A 6,577-nucleotide genomic window follows, 5' to 3' on the forward strand; every position below is an offset into this window, starting at 1 on the left:
GTAAACAGGACTCTTTAGTGCTAGTTTTGCCTAAACCTACTTCAGCCGAGTCCATTATGTGCCCTATGATGCCATTTACATGACTTTTCTCGATGAACTATTTCATAGGCAGTTTTATGTATGTTCGGATTATTTATTTACTTACTTATTTAGGTTTATTCTACCAAAGTGCATTACAGAAAATGTCTTTCTGAAGGCTGATCTTGATAGGAAAAGAAACAGTCACAGATGTCTCAATTATATGTATACTCTTTATTTCCAAACAAACACTGCCTAAAACTAGAATTGTTATCCATTCCCCATTCAATCCTTTAAGGGTTGAAGATTTACATTAGACATTTCACCTCTGAGTCACCTTCCCCTGCTTTGATGTAATGCAACAGAATGAGGGGCTCGCATTTAATTAAACAGGACTCTGGATCCAGCTGTGGGCCATGCAATCAGTCTTTGTGTGAGCAAAGGGGGTGGAATGCCTGACCCATAGATCATTCCTGCAAGGAAATCTGCTCTGACTCCAAGCCATCCACAGGCCACTGAAAATGAATTCCCCTATGTGAATGACTCAGACTCTGCAGCTGCATCCCTTTCCCACTTCACCTCAGGAAAAGAACCAAAATGGCTAAAAGAGCTTGATTTGTTATCCTCCTGTAAGTGCCTTTTAGTCAAAAGAGGTCTGTCCTGCCTGTTGATACACCAACATTTCCTTGATGGTTACAAGCAGCTCTGTAGGTGAGGCTTCTATTAATGTTCTTTCCACATGCATCTTTCCAGATGGGCATAATTCAGCTATTTGATACATTCCACTCAGATTCTCTAAAGACAGCTCTTTCAAACGCAGATTCTTCTTGAAATATGATGGTCTTTCAAAAGGTATCTTTCTGACTTGTAGATGGGTTCACTCACCTAACTCATCCTTTTCCAGAGAAGGTTATGAGAGCCATTTGTTATAGAGACAGGCCAGCTATAGTCAGTGAAGAGAAGATGTGTGTTTTGCTTAGAATTAGGAAAGTGGGAAGAGATTCATTCATCTGTGGCAGTTTGTCAACAAGGAAGAGGATATAAAACCCTTGGGCCTACCCAAAGGAAGGTGAGAAATATCGGTGCTGAGGTTTGAGTCTGAAATGTCCCTCCCCCCATTCTCTTGATTTGAATACTTATTTCTCAGCTAGTGGCATGCTTGGAAACTTTTAAAAGTTGGGGCCTTGCTGGCAGAAGGAAGGCCACAAAAGTAACCTTTTCAAGACTATGTATAGCCCTTATTCAGTCCAACTCTTTTTGCTGGCTGATCTGTGGTCATATGAAAGAAAAAGAAAAGAAAAAAAAAGATGTACCTCAGTTACACTCTGCTGATACCAAGACCTCCCCAAGGCATTCACAGCCTCTCTGGACTAAGACCCCCTGAAACAGTGATCCAAAGTAAGTCTTTCTTCCACAAATTCTTTCTGACAGGGATTTTGTCATATGACCAAGCCAGCTCAGTCAGTCAACTGGGTCTCAATGGAGGAGAGAGCAAGGATTAAAAAGAAAAAGACAATTAGACACTATAACACGACTCCAGACAGTGCTAAGGCTGAAGCAAGTTTATTTTTCTCCAGCCTGCTTTGATACCATTCTAAGTCAGTTCTAGGTCAAGGAACAAACAAGGCAAAAAACACACATTGTCAAAGAAAAAACAAGGCAATAAACAAAATCCCATGATGACTTTTTAAGGGCTTATCAGGATGACCAAAATCAAAGGAATGCCACACATTCCTTGACTGACTTTGCCTTAAACTTTGTATTAGTCAAAATATAAATAATCTTAATCTGAGCCTATTTCCTGAGTCCTTATCCTCCCCGACCCTACTTCTGTGTTCCAGCCCAATGGCAAATTCCTGCCAAATTCCGTACAAGGCGGTCCCAAAAGCTCTCCACAATAGAAGGCTGACAAAACAAAGCTATATAGCTCAGTTATTAGTTATTATATACAGCTAAGAATATGGAATAAATCTATAAATTCTGAGTGGCAGAAACAGAGCATCTTCTTGCCAGAAAGGGTAGGGAATGGTCAGAAGATAATCTAGGGATGCCATCTAAAGAAAGAATTAAGTATCAGACTCTCTCTGGCATATTTCTCTATATAATTCTGCAACCAAGTAACAAATTTCTGTTATACATGGAAAATTGAGCAACTCTACGCACTGTAACTGTAGATAGACATATTTTCTTCAAAAATAAATAGCTTGATTAAAAGTCTATTTGCCTCAAATTCTTCTGATTGCTGAAATTCACCTGTAGGAGCGAATGGAAACTTCCAAAGCTTGTACTGTTTTACCTGAGACTGGTGAGGTTAAAGACCAGTTCCACAATTATCCTATTAAAGTAAGCTTTATTTAATACTGGCCAGGAAGTGGGCCACTAGCCAAGTCCATGCCTGGGATCCTCAGAGAATGGCTTTGAGCTTTGTAGACAGGTGTCTATAAAAGCACACCCTCCTCCAAGTTTAAATACTTTCTACTTTCATCCAGTGGGGAAAAAGGGACAAGCATCTATCCTGATGTACTTCCTGTCTATGTATCTCCTGCCTATGTGTGATCATGCACATTCAGTTGGGACAACCAATCTTGTTTATTGAAGTGAAAATACATGACTTGCTATCTCACAAGAACCACAGCCCCCCAGCATTCTAGGAAGCTATCAGTCTTGAACAAGTGGGGCTTAAAGGTTAATTTTAGACTTTATAGCGCTTAAATTTATGGTAAAACTTCTCAAGAAATATTGCTGTGGCTTCTCTCACTTGGAATGACACAGTTCCTCAAAGGAAATGTCCAAGTAGCAGTCCTCAGCACTAATGAGGCACATTAATTCACAAAAGGGAGCTTTAACATGAGAGGAAGGACCTGTATTTCAAGGGCCTAAGGAGGTCCAGGATTTGGGCATTGTTATTTGGTTTCCATTGGATCCTGACATGTAAGGAGACACACTATCACTGTGAAACTTTGTCATATTTTATTTCATTTTCTGGCTTTTATATTAACATAAAATTTCAGTTCAAGCAGACAAAAAAATCTCAGCTCTAACTCATATTCTTTTCCTATTGAGTTAGGCAACAATGCAAAAGTTAGATCTGATATGAACAGAACCTGGATTTTGTAGGATCTACTAAGAAATGAGGTTCAAAGAATCACCACAAAGGTTTTAATTTATTCCTGTGCACTACAGTACTCCTGGCACTACAAAGCCCAGCATAATGGTCTTCTATTCCTAAGTGTATTGTTTAGTGCTATTTTAAAGAAAGAGACATCTGGTTTACCTTATTATTATAAAGTATAAAGTAAAGGAGACTTCTTTTTTTTACTTTAGGAAACACATTCTCTCTCTCTCTCTCTTTCTCTCTCTCTCTCTCTCTCTCTGTGTGTGTGTGTGTGTGTGTGTGTGTGTGTGTGTGTGTGTGTGTGTGTGTGTGTGTGTTGTTTTATACCTGATCTAGCACCGTGTGGGTTAGTTATACCAGGTCAAAGGAACTTTATACTTGTATTTTAAAAAAAATTCTATATTCTCATCAACAACGTCTATATTATGGAATTTTGCTTTGGTCTTTTACTTAACCATCAACAGAATACCAACTTGAGAAGAACGAAGCTAGATTTTTGATTTTTACTAAAATCTATTCTAATTGACATGTGAAACATGAAAATTGTCCATAATTGGAGCACCATGATTTTTTATTACATTTATTTTGTCTGTGTGGATATGCATGTGCCACAGTGCACATGTGGAAGTGAAAGGGTAACCTCTCAAATCAGTTTTCTTCCTTTACAATGAGAGTTTTCAAGACTAAACTCAGCTCCCTACACTTCAGAGCAACAGCCTTACCACATGACCCATCCTACATCCCAATTTCAGATGTTTTGATACTTACATACACTGTATAATATTTAAATAGGAACTCTGTCACTCGTTGACTAAATTACAATGATGAAAACAGTTAGAACAGGTATGTTAACATTTACCAAAAGGACGAGAAAAGCTCTCTAGGAAATAAATACCACTGTCCAACATTTAAATGAGTGGTTTGAGGGATATTAGGCAAAATCTCAACCAGAATGTAATTGGCAGGGTCACAGGTTGTCTTTCACCATTGTCTAATTGTCCCCAAGTTAAATGAAGTTCATCGTGTCCTTGAATTCTATTTTAGATTTGAGAAATTTTGTGTGATTTCAGAATTATCACTTGAAAAATCCCATTTAACACTAGTTTAAATTTTTGCTTTGAAGTCTTTCATCCAAACTTTATGCTGTAAAAATATTTAACAGAAGAAGTTATGTATTTTGTATTTTTCCACAAATGTTTGCTAAAGCATAAGTAAAGGATTAGGTGATGGAAATAACAGACAGATAAATGATCTGCATACTACATAGAGCATTCTACAGAACAATGTAACTACAGAACAATGTCGTGTATTTATAAAATGTTCTTTATCAGTGTTCATAACACACATTTTCTTTTTGCTGTGTACAGAATCTCTTAGTTAATTTCATCATTTTGTGTATTTCCCATGTAAGGTGCCCCACTCAGCAACTAAAAAGACTTTTTTAAATAGCTTGTATAATGGTGCTAGAAGTGAGAATTGTATTTTGTTCTCAGCTTTCCATTTGACTCGTGCATTTGGGTGGTGGTTTTTCACAGAACGGGTTGGCAGGAAAAGTTCTCTAAAGTGTAACGTTGGCATCAGCCTCTTTGACAGGAGTTGGTCTCACAGCTTTGAGCTAAAGCTTTAGTAAAATAGCAATGTAAAACATATAGTTATAGTATGCTATAAATCATAGTTACTGGTGCCATTTGAGCATACACTTAGAGGACCTTAATTTCCAAAGAACTTTGGATCCATAAAGGAATTAAAACAAAATGTGAAAAATCCTGCATGGTATGTAAGAATGAGATGACATCTAGACCTTGGAGTGTGGGTCATGGGCATGAAAAAACCAGGACTGCAGCTCACAACTCATCTTTGGCGACACACAGTCTAACAAGGCTGTGCAGTGGGAGGATGAAATACACAAGACATATTAACTGTGAAGACAGTGTTTAAGATGAAGTTATTGGTAAAAGAAGTTCGTTTGAGTCTGAGCCATGTAAATGATAATAAGGCTGTGGTAAAAGATAGGGAATGGAGGAGCCACATTATAATTTGGGTTGTGGGAGTCAAAGAAGCCATGATTAAATGTATAAAAAATAGATGAAGTAAATGTATATTGTTTGATATGAATACAGCTATGTCAAAAATCCAGTGCCCCTTTACCCATGGGAAAGAATGTTGACAGTATATGAAGTATCAATGCAGACAAATAATTGGTTAGCGGGTGCAAAAACAGCACCTGCAGCCTCCTCCTCTCAGATGCTTTCACCTTGAGACTCCTCTCCTATAGATACCTCCTGCCCTGACTAGCTACCTCCTCACCTTGTGTTAGAATTAATAAGCATGCCAAGGTCATGAGTTGCAGTGAAGTTAATTAGTGTCTTAATTAAGGTTTCTGTTTCAGTGAAGAGACACCATGACCATGGCAGCTCTTATAAAGGAAAACATTTAATTGGGGCTGCCTTACAGTTTTAGAGGTTTAGTCCATTATCATCATTGCTGGAAGAATGTACGTATACAAGTAGACATGGTGCTGGAAAGGGAGCTAAGAGTTCTATATATGGATCAGCAGGCATCAGGAAGAGACTGTGAGCCACTGAGCTTTGGTTTGAGCTTTTGAAACCTCAAAGCCCACTTCTATAGTGAAACATTTTCTCCCCCCAAAAAACTGCATCTACTCTAACAAGGCCATACCTCATAATAATGTTATTTCCTATGGATCTATGAGGGCCATTTTTATTCAACCTACATGTCCATATATCCCAGATTTTCATTCCTTTGCCACCTTTAGTCATGTTTTCAGGACCTAGGTTATATAAGATATGGCACTGGGTATAGTATGAGATTTTTTTCCCCAGGAATGAAAATGCCAGAAAGTTCATTATCAGTGTGATGGAGTGGAAAGCGGTAGGATTTTAAAGAGGTAAGACCTCACAGGAAAACGTTAGGTCACTAGGGAGCTGCATAAGAATGTTGACTTTTCATGAGAGAGCCTGAATCAACTCTGAAGATACTTGTCAAGATTTATCTTCAACAATAAGGATCTTACCATTGCCAAACAAATGCCAGTGCCATCTTTGTGGCACAAACTTATGATCTGAGCACTCTAAAAGCTGAGGCAGTATGGCCATGGAGTGTATGACCATTCCTTTAAAACTAAACAAACAGAATGAATCTATTAAATACATAACTTGGAAAAGAACAGAACCTGTTAGTGCTTGGGACAACAGGAAATTGATATTCTAGTGCTTCATTTAGGAGGAAAGGAGTATGAAGATGGTGTCTTGAAACATCTCTGTTTGTCCCCCAACTGTTGGAGAAATGCCCTTAGAGTGAACTCGTATCCCAACATCATTGGCAATAGGTTTTTGGAAAGGGCTACAGGAATGCAAAATAGAGTATATGGGGTTACTTCTGAGAAGGGATCTGACACACAAGTTCTCTCATCATTGTGCTGAA

Source organism: Rattus norvegicus, chromosome 2 (assembly GCF_021556685.1).
Source record: "Rattus norvegicus strain SHRSP/BbbUtx chromosome 2, alternate assembly SHRSP_T2T, whole genome shotgun sequence".
NCBI lineage: Eukaryota > Metazoa > Chordata > Mammalia > Rodentia > Muridae > Rattus > Rattus norvegicus.